Below are 15,362 nucleotides of genomic sequence, written 5' to 3' on the forward strand. Positions count from 1 at the left end.
TTGTGTGCACCAAGACCCAGGAGAAAGGAGCAGTGACTCCACAAGAGACTGAGCCAGACTTGCCTGTGAGTGTCTGGCAGTCTCTGGCAGAGGTGCGGGTCAACAGTGGAGTGCCAAGGGGTCAGGGCATGACTACAACAGTCCTTGGACTCACAGTATGCTGGCATAAGTCCTTTTGAGGGCGGTTGCCATTAACCCTACCATAGTTTGGCCTGAGAGAACACAGACTCAACCATCAGCAGAAAACTGGATGAAACATTTATTGAGCATGGCCCTGCCCACCACAGCAAGACCTAGGCTTACCCACAGCCAGTCCCTCCAATGAGGAAGCTTCCACAAACCTCTTATCCTCATCCATCAGAGGGCAGACAGAATGAAAACCACAATCATAGAAAACTAACCCAACTGATCACATGGATCACAACCTTGTCTAACTCAATGAAACTATGAGCCTTATGGGGCCACCCAAGACAGATGGGTCATGTTGGAGAGTTCTGATAAAACGTGGTTCAGTAGGAAAGGGAATGGCAAACCACTTCAGCATTCTTACCTTGAGAACCCCATGAACAATATGAAAGGGAAAAAAGATGCAACACTGAAAGATGAACTCCCCAGGTCGGTACATGCCCAATATGCTACTGAAAAAGAGTACAGAAATAGCTCCAGAAGGAAAGAGGAGTCTGAGCCAAAGCAGAAACACCACCCAGTTGTGGATGTGCCTGGTGGTGAAACTAAAGTCTGGTGCTATAAAGAATATTGCAAAGGAACCTGGAATGTTAGGTCCATGAATCAAGGTAAATTGGATGTGGTCAAATAGGAAATGGCAAGAGTGAACATCGACATTTTAGGAATCGATGAACTAAAATGCACAGTAATGGATGAGTTTAATTCAGATGATCATTATGTCTCATATTGCAGGCAAGAATCCCTTAGAAGAAATGGAGTAGACCTCAGAGTCAACAAAAGAGTCCAAAATGCAGTACTCGGGTGCAACATCAAAAATGACTCAATCTCATTTGAGTGATGAATGATCTGGGTTCATTTCTAAGGCAAACCATTCAACATCATAGTAATCAAAGTCTATGCCCCAAACACTAACACTGAAGAGGCTCAAGTTGAATTGTTCTATGAAGAGCTGCAAGACCTTATAGAACAGCAAAAAAAAAAAAAAAAAAAAAGTCCCTTTCTTCATAGGGGACTGGAATGCACAAGCTGGAAGTCAAGAAGATACCTGGAGTAACAGGCAAGTTTGGCCCTGGAGTACAAGATAGAGCAGGGCAAAGGCTAACAGTTTTGCCAGAGAACGCACTGGTCATAGCAAACACCCTCTTCCAACATTACTATGGACCCATATTAATGACAACCATGGTGACTATAGTTAATAATACCATATTTTATATTTGAAGGTTGCAAAAGGAGTAGATCTTTAAGGTTCTCATCTCCATACCCACAAAGAAAATTTAACTATCTGAGGAAATGAATGCTAACTAAATGTGGTAATCACTTCACAACACATAAATGTCAAATCATCATGCTGTATACAGTAATACTATGTTATATGTCAATTATGCCTCAGTAATTGAGGGATAGCCTGAGGGAAGCCTGGTGCACTGCAGTCCATGGGGTCACAAAGAGTCAGACACCACTGAGTGACAGAACTGAACTGAATACCAGGGGAGGGAAGTCAACTCTAAAGTAAATTACTTTAAGAAAAATGTCCCCAGAAATGTCTGAAATCAAAGACAGATTGCTGAGAAAAGAATATTAAACATGTTGGTTGCAGTAAATAATTACTAAAAAAGAGTAATAATCATAATTTAGAGGGTAAATAACAATTAGAATTAAAATATTGAACAGGATAATCATAATTTGTGATGAATGATGTGTTAAAAGAATTTCAAATTTCATACATTATTAGAAAGTAAAAATTGACCCAAATGTAAAAGCTAAAATTTTTGCCTCAAATAAAAAACTATAAAATTTATCCAAAAAATAGCAGCAAATTCTTGGATAGGAAGACTCAATGTTGTGAAAATGACTATAATACCCAAAGCAATCTACAGGTTCAATACAATACCTATCAAATTATCAATGCCATTTTCACAAAATTAAAATAAAACATTTACAATTTCTTTGCAAACACAAAAGATCACGAATAGCTAAAGCAATCCTGAGGAAGAAAAATGGGGCTGGAGGAATCAGGCTCCCTGACTTCAGACTATACTACAAAGCTACAGTCATCAAGACAGCATAGTAATATCACACAAACAGAAATACAGAATCAGTAGAACAGGACCAAAAGCCCAAAGATAAACTCACACACCTATAGTAACCTAATCTAGGACAAAGGAGACAAGAATATACAATGGAGATAAGATAGTCTCTTCAATAAGTGGTGCTGAGAAAACTGGACAGCTACATACTAAAAAAAAAAAAAGGGAAAAAAAATGAAATTAGAACACTCCTTAACACCATACACAAAGATAAATTCAAAATGGATTAAAGACTTAAGTGTATTCTGGACATTATAAAACTATTAGAGGAAAACATAAGCAGAACACTCTGACATAAATCAAGGCAAGATCTTTATTGAGCCATCTCTAAGAGTAATGAGAATGAAAACAGAAACAAATGGGACCTAATTCAAAAGTTTTTGCACAGTAAAAGAAACCATAAACAAGATGAAAGGACAACCTTCAGGATGGGAGAAAATATTGGCAAACAAAGCAACCGAGAATGGATTAATCTCCAAAACATACAAACAGCTCATGCAGCTCAATATAAAAAAAAAGAAAAGCAATCAAAAAATGGGTAGAAGACCTACATAGGCATTTCTCCAAAGAATACATTCATATGACCAAAAACACATGAAAAGATACTCAATATCACTAATTAGAGAAATGCAAATCAAATCCACAATGAGGCATCACTTCATAATGGTCAGAATGGTCATCATCATCAAAACAAAACAACAAAAAAAAAAACCAACACCTATATACAAACAATAAATGCCGAAGAGGGTGTGGAGAAAAGGGAACCTCTTACACTGTATAAAACAACTATTTGCTGTGCTTAGTCGTTGAGTCATGTCCGATTCTTTGAGACCCCACAGGCTGTAGCCAGATACGGTCCTCTGTCCACAGGGATTCTCCAGGCAAGAATGCTGAAGTGGGTTGCCATTTTCTTCTCCAGGAGATTTTCCCAACCCAGGGATCGAACTCAGGTCTCCCACATTGCAGGCATATTATTTACTGTATGAGCCACTAGGGAAGCCTAAGAATACTGGAGTGAGTAGCCCAGCCCTTCTCCAGGGAAAGCAACTACACTTCAACAACAATGAAAAAAGAAAAATCTGTTTTTTAAAGCAAAGATATAATCAGTGAAATTTAAAAGACAAAATTATCATTTGTGTGGACATCTAAGATATCCATCATAATAACAAATATAAGAAGTTTCCACTTAGAAGACAAATATAATACCAGATGGGAAAGGGGGAAAAGTTGAGGGAAGGGAATAAGACGGAAAAATAAAATGAATTTAGAGTTTCGTTATATAAAGTGAGAATAAGAATGCATTTACCCTTGAAGACTGCAGAGCAAAGGAAAAAAGAAAAAGCTTTACTGACAGTAAAGAGAGCCAGTACATACTGAAAAGTAATTTACCAGAAAGCTGTAGGCATTCTATACGCACTCACCTAATAACATACACACACACAGCAAATAACATACAGAACCAGGAAAGAGACGGAGGAAAACATGTCACAAGGGACAGATTAATATATCCCTCTTTAAATGATAGATGCATAATGCAAAACAAAACAAGAAATCAAGAACGATATAAGTAACTTTACAACAAAATAAGCTGGATCTGATTTAGAGAACACTGCACTGTATAATTCGGAGAAGGCAATGGCAACCCACTCCAGTACTCTTGCCTGGAAAATCCCATGGACGGAGGAGCCTAGTGGGCTGCAGTCCATGGGGTAGCTAGGAATCAGACATGACTGAGCAACTTCACTTTCACTTTTCACTTGTATGCATTGGAGAAGGAAATGGCAACCCACTCCAGTGTTCTTGCCTGGAGAATCCCAGGGACAGCAGAGCCTGGTGGGCTGCTGTCTATGGGGTCGCACAGAGTCGGACACAACTGAAGCGACTTAGCAGCAGCAGCAGCAGCAGCAGCAGCACTGTATAATTGGAGAAGGCAATGGCACCCCACTCCAGTACTCTTGCCTGGAAAATCCCATGGATGGAGGAGCCTGGTGGGCTGCAGTCCATGGGGTCGTTAAGAGTCGGGCACAACTGAGCGACTTCACTTTCACTTTTCACTTTCATGCATTGGAGAAGGAAATGGCAACCCACTCCAGTGTTCTTGCCTGGAGAATCCCAGGGAAGGGGGAGCCTGGTGGGCTGCTGTCTATGGGGTCTCATAGAGTCGGACATGACTGAAGCAACTTAGCAGCACTGTATAATTAAAAGTCACTCACTGATGGACAGAGGTGATGGCTGTACAATATGAATTTGTTTAATAGAACTGAACTGTGCACTTAAAAATGGTTATGATGATAGTATTATGTAAAGTGTATTTCACCACAACAACAACAAAAAAAATTGAAAAGAGCAAAGTATCAAAACCAAATACTACCCATTTGCTTCAATATCTTACACTTTCTTCACACACGCAAGAAAGAAAACCTAGGTAATTTTAATCATCTACAAAATATTTGGAGAAATAATTCCAAAATATCAAAAATTATTAGGAAAAGGGAATATACGGCAAATCGTTTTATGAAGTGAATATATCCTGAACTCTAACCACAGACAATAATCATAGAAAGAAAAAAATAGGGTCTGATCTCACATATTAGACAAAAAAAATCTCAAAATATTAGTAAACTGACTCCATCTGTGTATACATTTTATTCAAAGAGTTCAAGAATTATTATTTTTGGTGGTATTTGATAATCACTTGTTAAAAGTTTTGGGGTGGATTTATGGGATTTGATACCATGAATACCAGTTTTAACCTGTAGATTTTAGCTTAAATATTATGGGTTCTTAAGTATTTAAAGTTCCTAAGTATTTTGATGAAGGAGATTTTTCTTAACACTGCTTTTTGTCACTTGGGTTGAGGAAGGATTGTCCTTAGGAATATATGTGCCTCTAAAGAACTAGTTTGATCAAGGTAGAGATATTAGAATAAGGAGACAGATATCTAGGATTTATTGATAGCAGTAAGGGGAGAAGGAAAAGTTCTACAGGTTTGGATCAGTCCATTAACACATATGCAAAATCTGTTTTGGCTGTAGCATCCTTCCTATCCTACTAGGAAGTATGGAGCATCACAACATTCATGCAGATGAATGAGGAATTCTGTTGATTCACATGAACTGCCAACTATATCAGAAAATTAATTAATATATTACCCTTAATTCTACTTTACATTACTAAATATGCTCACCCTGTGGCATATTGTTGTTTTCTTCTTATATAAGCATTAGCTAAAAAATAATTCCAGCTGAAGTTTAATTTTTAATCATCTCCAGAGTGGCTGAAATACTAAAAATATTGTTAGTGATAGAATATCCACATTCTGCCAGCTGAATATTTGCATACTGCCTGGAGGGTAAGAGCTGAAGGATGAAGAAATAGCTTTTTAGATCTGATCGATTATATCTCAGTCTATTTTAAACGGTAGTTTACGTTATTTAGAAGAAAACATACAGAATGATGTCAAATTCAACTCAGGTCACCGCATTGACAAAAAAGAAATTGACGCATTCATTTAGAAAACATTCTAACTACTGGCTAGATGAGTTCATTATATTGTTCCATAGATTTGATATTATCAATATAGATTGAATCAAGCCAACCCCAAAATGGAATTTTACTTTAAATGCTTTTTGATAAATACAGTCTGCAGAAAATGTCTTGTTAAACCAATATCTAGTGAATGCTACATGCAGTTTCTACCACCACTTAAATATAGTGACATGCTTAGTAAAAATAAAACATTTATTTATTTTGGTTTCTCTGGAATTAGAAGGTACAGAGATGCAGCTCTCCATCTTTCACATTTTACTTCTCCCAAATATTCTAGCAAATAACCAAGGTTCCAAATTGTTACAAACAAAACTGATGTTTCAATGACATTTATATCAACTATCAATCTATCACCATGTTAATATTTACAGGAAATCTGAGACTCTAAATTCATGCTTGAACTGGGAAAGATTTATATTTCCATTTTGCCAAAAAATTATCAGGTTTAAAAATACAGTGTATTCATGATCCTTTTTATACAAAACAGCATGCCTTCCTAATTATAAAGGAAACCTGAAAATAATGTGTAGTTTATTTTACAAATCTAAGTATTTTTTTAAGTCTTTGCATCAGTTTGAATATGTGAACACTGAAGAACAGAAACAAAATGAAAATCTACTGACAATTTATTAGTACAACTATATACAACTACAACATTTTAATTTAGAAACATCATTTGTTTTTCTTTATCTTGTGTTAAACAGTATTATCTACACTCTTGACTTGCAGTATTGGCATCAATCATAAAGACAATTTTTGTGTCATTTAATAGTTTTCAAAGTATACACTTTTCACTTTCAACTGCACTTAAAAATATACATGTAGCTCTACTTCCTTATGATTCTTTCACAAGTAATTAAATCTTAACCCACATGTATCAATTCCAGTAACATCTAGATGTTTCCCAACCCTCCCAGTACTTACCCTGGCATATGTTTGGTACATGAACATCAGTTTGTTACTTTTAAAGGTGAAAGATTAGAGACTTGTTTACAATCATATTGAGACAATTACCATTGTAAACTTCATGTCAAATGTTTTATATAGTTTGATAATATTTCCAAGAGCCAAGTCTTCTAATCAGAAATATGTTGGGAAGTACTTAAAATGGGCTTTGCAGTAATGGGAAGCTCAAATCCTGATTTGTACTATTTTCCAATTTTCATAATGTAAGAACTACTACTATGAAAAATAAGCTACCGACGTGAAATGAACTGTCTTGCAAACCTCCTGAAATATTAACAGTGGGCCCACGTGAGCCAATCCGGCATACCAATTAAAAAACACAAACATCTTTCTACTTACAGATCAAGATCTTAGCACTTAGCACTCCCAAGTGCTTGTCTTTAATACAGGCTACTTCACTATCTCCATCTTTACTGGCTTATTCAATATAAACTCACTTATAGTTACTAAAATCTCAGTTCCAGCTTAGGCATCAAAAACAGTTTTCGTAACATTGACATTGACAATATTCAACCTCATGCTAATTTCAAAGCTCAGTGAAAGCTTTGTTCAAATCCTTTACATTGCTTTCCAGTCAAAAATAACTATGCCACTGCCAAATTTGAAGGATACTTTTCAGTTATCCCAATACATTTAAAGGGACCAGTATTATCCTGACATCAAAGACAGTACAAAATACCAAACAACACCGCTCCTCCAGCTTAAAAAATAAAAAAAAACACTGTGCAAGGTTGATTTAACATTTGAAAATTGAATTAATCCACAATTCAAACATCCTAAAGAAAAGCACTTGAGAAAATTCAACATTCACGATAAAAACTCTCAGGAAATTAGGGAGGAATTACCTCAATGTGATAAAGAAAATCTACAAAACAAAACAAAACAAAACAAAAAAAAGAAAAACCGCTAAAACCAACATCCTGCTGAATGGCAAAAGCCGCAATGCTTTCCCTCTAAAAATGGACACAAGGCAAGGACGCTCTCTCCCCACCCTCATTCCACTCACTACTAGAAGTTCCAGCTACTTCACTTTGCAAGAAAAAGACATATGAGGCACAAAAAAAGTAAAGGAAAAAAATAAATCTCTCTTTACAGGTGTCTGATAATCTATGAAGACCAACCCAAGTTATCACCAAAAGAAAAATCAAAATCCTCCCAGAACAAGCAAGCAAACTCCAAGGTCACACAATACAAGATGAAACAAAAGAATCAGTTGCATCTCTACATATTAACACAAAACAGTGAAGAAAATAATGTTCTTAAACTGTTGAGGTAATTACCAATGTATTTACCAGTACAACAACAATATCTGATATTCATTTCAAAATAACTTGGTGAGGAGGATGGAGCAGGGAAACACAAAAAGCAAGATTGGTTCTGGATTGCTAATAGCTGAAGCTGGATAATATAGAATATTTTATAAGCACTAACCTCTCTCGTTCCGCTTTCTGGAAGCGTGGTTCTTGCAGCCGCAGCACTATCCTCATTCCGAACTTGTTACAGGAGCAAATGCTCCACCCCCAAATTAATTATTTCAGATCAGAGGCTCTGCGCGAGAGGCCCGTTACTCTGTGACTTAACAAGGCCTTCAGGCGATTCTGATCCAAACTAATGGTTCCAAATCCTGGCAAGTCAACTGTTCTCACCTGAAGAACAGGTGAGACCAACCTTGCCTCAGGCTTGCGTGCAGTCAGTAAAGCCACTCTACTGAAAGAGGGTTGTAGTCAAGGAAAGTGCAGTGTTTATTGAGGTACATCCAACAAGCAAGCCTGGGTCTTAAAAGACCCTAATTCCTCCAGTCTTTCAGGGAAAAATTTTTAAAGATGATGAGGGAAGAGCAGTTATGGGATATGTGATCAGCTGGTGGACATTTTTCTGATTGGCTGGTGGTAAGGTAATGGAGAATCAACATCACCAATCTTTTGGTTTCAACTGGCCTGGGGTCTCCATGCTTATTAACAACATACAGTTAAATTCTTACACCTGGTGTGGGTTTTAGTCTCTGCAAAACAGCTCAAAGGATATGCCTAATATTTCCTATTGCCTTTGAGGAGGAATTCAAGATCCTTGACTGTATTTAATGGCTAAAATATTATTATTTTGTCTTGCTTATGTTTCTTTTTTTCCATATTTTCTCACTTCTCTGATTAAATTTATTCTTTGACTAAAGTTTCTTTTTGGGCCACCCGGGTGGTTCAGCAGTAAAGAATCCGCCTGCCAGTGCAGGAGATTCGGGTTCAAATCCTTGGTGGGGAAGATCCCCTGGAGAAGAAAATGGCAACCCACTCCAGTATTCTGGCCTGGGAAATCCCATGGACAGAGGAGCCTGGCAGGATACAGTCCATGGGATTGCAAACAATCAGACACATCTGAGTGATTTGTTGTTGTTGTTCAGTCACTCAGTTGTGCCTAACTCTTTGCGACCCCATGGAGTGCAGCACAGCCAGGCTTTCCTGTCCTTCACCATCTCCCGGAGCTTTCTCAAACTTATGTCCATTAAATTGATGATGCCATCCAACCACCTCATCCTCTGTCATCCCCTTCTCCTCCTGCCTTCAATCTTTCCCATCACCAAGATCTTTTCTAATGAGTCTGTTCTTCGCGTCAGGTGGCCAAAGTATTGGAGTTTCAGCTTCAGCATCAGTCTTTCCAATGCATAGTCATGTCTGATTTCCTTTAGGATTGACTGGTTGGATCTTCTTGCAGTCCAAGGGACTCTCAAGTGTCTTCTCTAACACTTCAGTTCAAAAGCATCAATTTGTCAGTGCTCAGCCTTATTTATCATCTAACTCTCACATCCATACCTGACTACTGGAAAAACCATAGCTTTGACTAGCTGGACCTTTGTCGACAAAGTAATGTCTCTGCTTTCTAATATACTGTCTAGGTTTGCCATAGCTTTTCTTTCAAGGAGCAAGTGTCTTTTAATTACTTAGCAACTAAATAACAACAAAAATTTTTTTTTACAGACAAAATATAGGCAGAATATATGGTGGAAAAGGACCTGCTCTGTCTCAAAGACTGGTAGCTTTTTAATGTTTTAAATTAAAGATCCCCTGAAGGAGGGCATGGCAACCCACTCCAGTATTCTTGCCTGGAGAATTCCACAGACAGAGAAGCCTGGCAGGCTACAGTCCATGGGGTCACAGAGTCAGACACGACTGAGGGGCTAACACTTTAATTTTCAAATTATCCACAATACAATAGGGGAAAAATGAAAATGCCTATGCCAGATGTTTCACTAGCAAATCAGAATAAAATCTGAAAACATAAGATTCTAATATGAAACACTTTCAGAGGACAGAAGAATAAATCTTTTCCCTAACTCAATTTATGAGATTAGAAAAATATTAGCCCTGGAACTGAACTAAAAAGTATGAGAAAAAGAAATATCAAAATGAATCTCACTCATGTACACAAAATGCAACCATTTTAATCAGGAAATAAGGATACTGAATCCAGCAGCATATACAAAAACAAATAACAAAACCCCCACTGTAACTAAAATGCATTTATCATAGGAAAGCAAAGTTGGTGTAACATTAGAAAAACTATAAATAGAAGGGAGTATGAGAAATATGTTTATTTCTAATATGTTCCATTTCTTTTCCAAATATTGACTACCTAAGTATGCTTGATTTTTGAAAATGTAGAAGTTAAGACCAACGTAGACAGCATATTGAAAAGCAGAGATATTACTTTGCCAACAAAGGTTGTCTAGTCAAGGCTATGGTTTTTCCAGTGGTCATGTATGGATGTGAGAGTTGGACTGTGAAGAAAGCTGAGTGCCAAAGAATTGATGCTTTTGAACTGTGGTGTTGGAGAAGACTCTTGAGAGTCCCTTGGACTGCAAGGAGATCCAACCAGTCCATTCTAAAGGAGATCAGTCCTGGATGTTCATTGGAAGGACTGATGCTGAAGCTGAAACTCCAAAACTTTGGCCACCTCATGTGAAGAGTTGACTCATTGGAAAAGACTCTGATGCTGGGAGGGATTGGGGGCAGGAGGAGAAGGGGACAGTAGAGGATGAGATGGCTGGATGGCATCACCGACTCGATGCACACGAGTTTGAGTGAACTCCAGGAGTTGGTGATGGACAGGGAGGCCTGGCGTGCAGTGATTCATGGGGTATGGTTATGATTGTTTTGTTTTTCTGATTGTAAGATGAATTTAAATGAAGATCTTGAAAAAAATCTTTAAAATTCTTGTTCATTATTATAATTGATAAAATTTAGGAACATAGGAAATATTATCATAATACATTGAGAAAAGTAAAATGATAGTAATTCTGCATATTTTGCTCCAGATAATTTTGAGATAATTTTTCTTCTCTTGAAACTTTGATTAAAAAAAACCTTCAATGCTTTTTAATACTATAAGCAAATGTTTAAAAGAATAAATGTTATTTAGTTGCTAAATCATATCAGTTTCTTCTTGCAACCACATGGACTATAGCCCACCAGGTTCCTCTGACCCAGGAATTCCCAGGCAAGAATACTGGAGTGGGTTGCCATTTCCTTTTCCAGAGGATCTTCCCCACCTAGGGATCGAACTCATGTCTCCTGCTTTGGCAGACAGATTCTTTACCACTGAGCCACCTGGGAAACCTAAAAGATACAGTGATGATTAAAACCAATTTGGCCTTTTAAATATTATATTAAATGTGGTGATAAACTGGAAATCAGAATACAGAATATTAACATTAAACATTTGATTTTCAAATGAAAATGCAATTATGAATATTAGAGAATGAAATAAGTCTTTGATGTTTTAAACATCATTGGTTCACAGCTGAAGGAATTTCTGGGGTTACATCTGAAATTGGGCCCCTTACATGAAAGGCAAGAGGACTGAAGAAAACACAACCATTGTAGATTGGTAGGTGGAAGGTTTAATAAACAGGGAACTTACATTTGTGTCTGTGACAGGATTAGGTCTCTGCATCTGCCCACCAGAATCTTAAAATCTGCTTTAACTGAGTTCAGTCACATCAACCGTCCAGATGGTCTCAACTCCATGTTGCTCTCTGAAGGCTGTGTCCTGAGAACAGCTCCTGGTGGGGGAATGGTGGGCAGAAGGCACATTTCAAGGACAAGGGAGGTTGAGGAGCCTCAGACTGCTCTGCACAGATCAAGGGTCAACCTGCAGTCTTGTCTTCTCGATGACCTCCTCAAACAAGCATAATAAAATTTCCTTCTCCTTGTCAATATCCCTATGGTCTCAGGGTCAATGATGACAGAGAATTTATTACTCAGCCATTAAAAAGAATACATTTGAATCAGTTCTAATGAAGTGGATGAAACTGGAGCCTATTATACAGAGTGAAGTAAGCCAGAAAGAAAAACACCAATACAGTATACTAACACATATATATGGAATCTAGAAAGACAGTAACAATAACCCTGTATGCGAGAGAGCAAAAGAGACACAGATGTATAGAACAGAGAGTGAGAGGGTGGGATGATTTGGGAGAATGGCATTGAAACATGTATAATATTATATGTGAAACGAATCATCAGTCCAGGTTCGATGCAGGATACAGGATGCTTGGGGCTGGTGCACTGGGATGACCCAGAGGGATGGTACGGGGAGGGAGGTGGGAGGGGGGTTCAGGATGGGGAACACGTGTACACCCGTGGTGGATTCTTGTTGCTGTACGGCAAAACTAATACAATATTGTAAAGTAATTAGCCTCCAATTAAAATAAATTTTAAAAATTTTAAAAAGAGAATTTCAATAAAAAATTAATTTAGCAGCAAATTATGATTTTCTTAAACACTGAATTATCACTTACCATTGTTATTAAAGGAAAAAAAATCAAACTTTGGTTTATATGACTAACAATTTATGGATTTCAAGCAATTGAATAAATTATATATAACAATAAAACAGTAATCTAAAATGAAAATATTTTATGTTCAGAATAATGTATTTATAATATATCTAAAATAATTAAATTATTTTTAATATCTTTAGAAGATTGGTAGATTATATATTGCCATGGAAGATGTTGACATGTCAAAAGAATTGGAAAATCCTGATTTAGTCAATAGAAGCACATTAGTGCCTCAAAAATAAGAATCTTTGATATTTTTCAGAGATAATATTTGTAATTGCTTGCATCTTCATAAAAAACATATTTTACTTAAAGATATTCTGAGCATTTCTTTGATCAAAATCATTATTATTAGTGTTCAAAAGAAGAGAAAAATAAATTAACCCAGAAAGATACTCAATGTATATATTTGATTTTTAAAATAATTTTATCAGCATTATACACACCTTTGATTCTACTTTAATGTTTGTTGATGAAACAATTTCAAGATTGTAATGATCAAAATAAATATAATAATGATTAGGAATAGTATAACACATCCCTTGGTGAACTGAATCATTATTTTTCCTTAAGTAGACAATATACAGGCATTTTACAAGGCTTTTAACTTCACTGGGCATATAGGTTTTATGAGAAAAAATAAATTTATTATTGAAAAGCCTTAATTTCAACCCCTGACTTTTCATGCCGGCACTAATTGCGTGTCTGCTGCTGCTGTGTTGACATGTCTCATTATCCCAGCTTTCACTGGGTGACCTATTAATACTAGTGACAATCCCACAAAACAAAATATGGTTGTTTATTTGTCATCTAAAAATAATCATTCACTTAATTATAAAACTAAAGTATGTATGTGTATGTATGTTTCCCATTCAATTCTTATTTATATTTATACAAATATTACCTATGTGTATGTGTGTACATAATAGGTTTACAGAGATTGTCACTAGTAAAACTGCGATTTTTTTTTTTTCTTCCTTCCATTGAGTTCAGTAGCTCAGTTGTGTCCGACTCTTTGTGACCCCATGGACTGCAGCATGACAGGCCTCCCTGTCCATCACTAACTCCTGGAGTTTACTCAAACTCATGTCCATTAAGTCGGTGATGCCATCGAACCATCTCATCCTCTGTCGCCCCCTTCTTCTCCCACTTTCTTTTTTGTTTGTTTGTGTTTGGTTTTTTTGTTTTTTGTTTTTTGTTTTAGTGATGGAGATTTATTGAAGCATTCACAGGGAAATAAGGAAGACAAAAACAGATACACAGGCATTCTCACAGAACAGAAACCTGAAAATGGTTTATGCCTCCCACTTTCAATCTTTCCCAGAATCAGGGTCTTTTCAAATGAGTCAGTTCTTGGCATCAGGTGGCCAAAGTATTGGAGTTTCAGCTTCAACATCAGTCCTTCCAATGAATAGTCAGGACTGATTCCCTTTAGGATGGACTGGTTGGATTTCCTTGCTGTCCAAGGGACTTCTCCAACACCACAGTTCAAAAGCATCAATTCTTCGGCACTCAGTTTTCTTTATAGTCCAACTCTCACATCCATACATGATTACTGGAAAAACCATAGCCTTGATTAGACAGACCTTTGTTGGCAAAGTAATGTCTCTGCTTTTTAATATGCTGTCTAGGTTGGTAGTAACTTTTCTTCCAAGGAGTAAGCGTCTTGTCATTTCATGGCTGCAGTCACCATCTGCGGTGATTTTGGAGCCCAAGAAAATAAAGTTACTTACTGTTTCAATTGTTTCTCCATCTATTTGCCATGAAGTGATGGGACCAGATGCCATGATCTTAGTTTCCTGAATGCTGAGTTTTAAGCCAACGTTTTCACTCTCCTCGTTCACTTTCATCAAGAGGTTCTTTCATTCTTCTTCCTTCTTTTCCTCTAAAACATCTTTGTGTGAAAGAAGTAATTTGTCTAAAAGTTGGATGATGCATATATTAGTGAATGTTCTTACAAACACAAAGAGAGACTTTTGTTTCTATTTGCATGTCAACAGGAAATAAAATTTAAGTATTCTTTATGCATATATCAAATAAATGGATTGCATGACAATTTAAAATCCCACACTTTCTGCACTCCTCAAACCTACACTCACAGATCATTAAAACATTATCAACAAAGTAAGCATCCTTTAAAATTCTTTTATCTCTGAAAGGATAAAAATAATTTGGTTGCCTTTTGGAATAGAGACTGGGAAGCTAGGGATTTCCCCTTTTTAATCATTAATATTTTTTGAATGTTTTAAGATATAATTTTTCCCTAAAATTTATATTTTAGCAGGATTTTTAAAAATCTTTCATTGTAATTGAAAATTGGTTTAAATTAGAGCAAAGGGGATTATTTAGATGATTCATGAGAAAAACCTACTAATTAATGAAAATTTTAATGTATTAAGATATGATTTAGAGAAACTTTGAAAAAAATTATCCTAGCTATATGAGAGCACACCATTGCTGTATTCTTTAGACTAGGTGAGCATACATTTCTAATATTCCTAATTCAACCATTTATATGGCTAGAAATATGCAAAGAAAAATCATTTTAAAAAGATGGCTCTTCTATTGATTACACAATGAACAGTTTTCCAGTGGTGTTTAAAGTCTTCTAATGTTACTATGGAGAAGGCAACGGCACCCCACTCCAGTACTTTTGCCTAGAAAATCCCATGGACGGAGGAGCCTGGTAGGCTGCAGTCCATGGGGTCGCTAGAGTCGGACACGACTGAGCGACTTCC

The 15,362-nt window shown here is 36.7% G+C and overlaps 1 long non-coding RNA gene across 1 annotated transcript in view; it reads right to left on the reverse strand.

The window, feature by feature from the left end:
* The window catches only part of LOC123333728, a 312,273-nt gene extending 303,603 nt beyond the window's left edge, over positions 1-8,670 (reverse strand). The window contains exon 1 of the long non-coding RNA XR_006551214.2: positions 8,220-8,670. This is a non-coding gene — a long non-coding RNA (uncharacterized LOC123333728). The remainder of the gene's footprint in view (positions 1-8,219) is intronic.
* Between the last annotated feature and the right edge of the window lie 6,692 nt (positions 8,671-15,362).

Source organism: Bubalus bubalis, chromosome 5, assembly GCF_019923935.1.
Source record: "Bubalus bubalis isolate 160015118507 breed Murrah chromosome 5, NDDB_SH_1, whole genome shotgun sequence".
Taxonomy (NCBI): domain Eukaryota; kingdom Metazoa; phylum Chordata; class Mammalia; order Artiodactyla; family Bovidae; genus Bubalus; species Bubalus bubalis.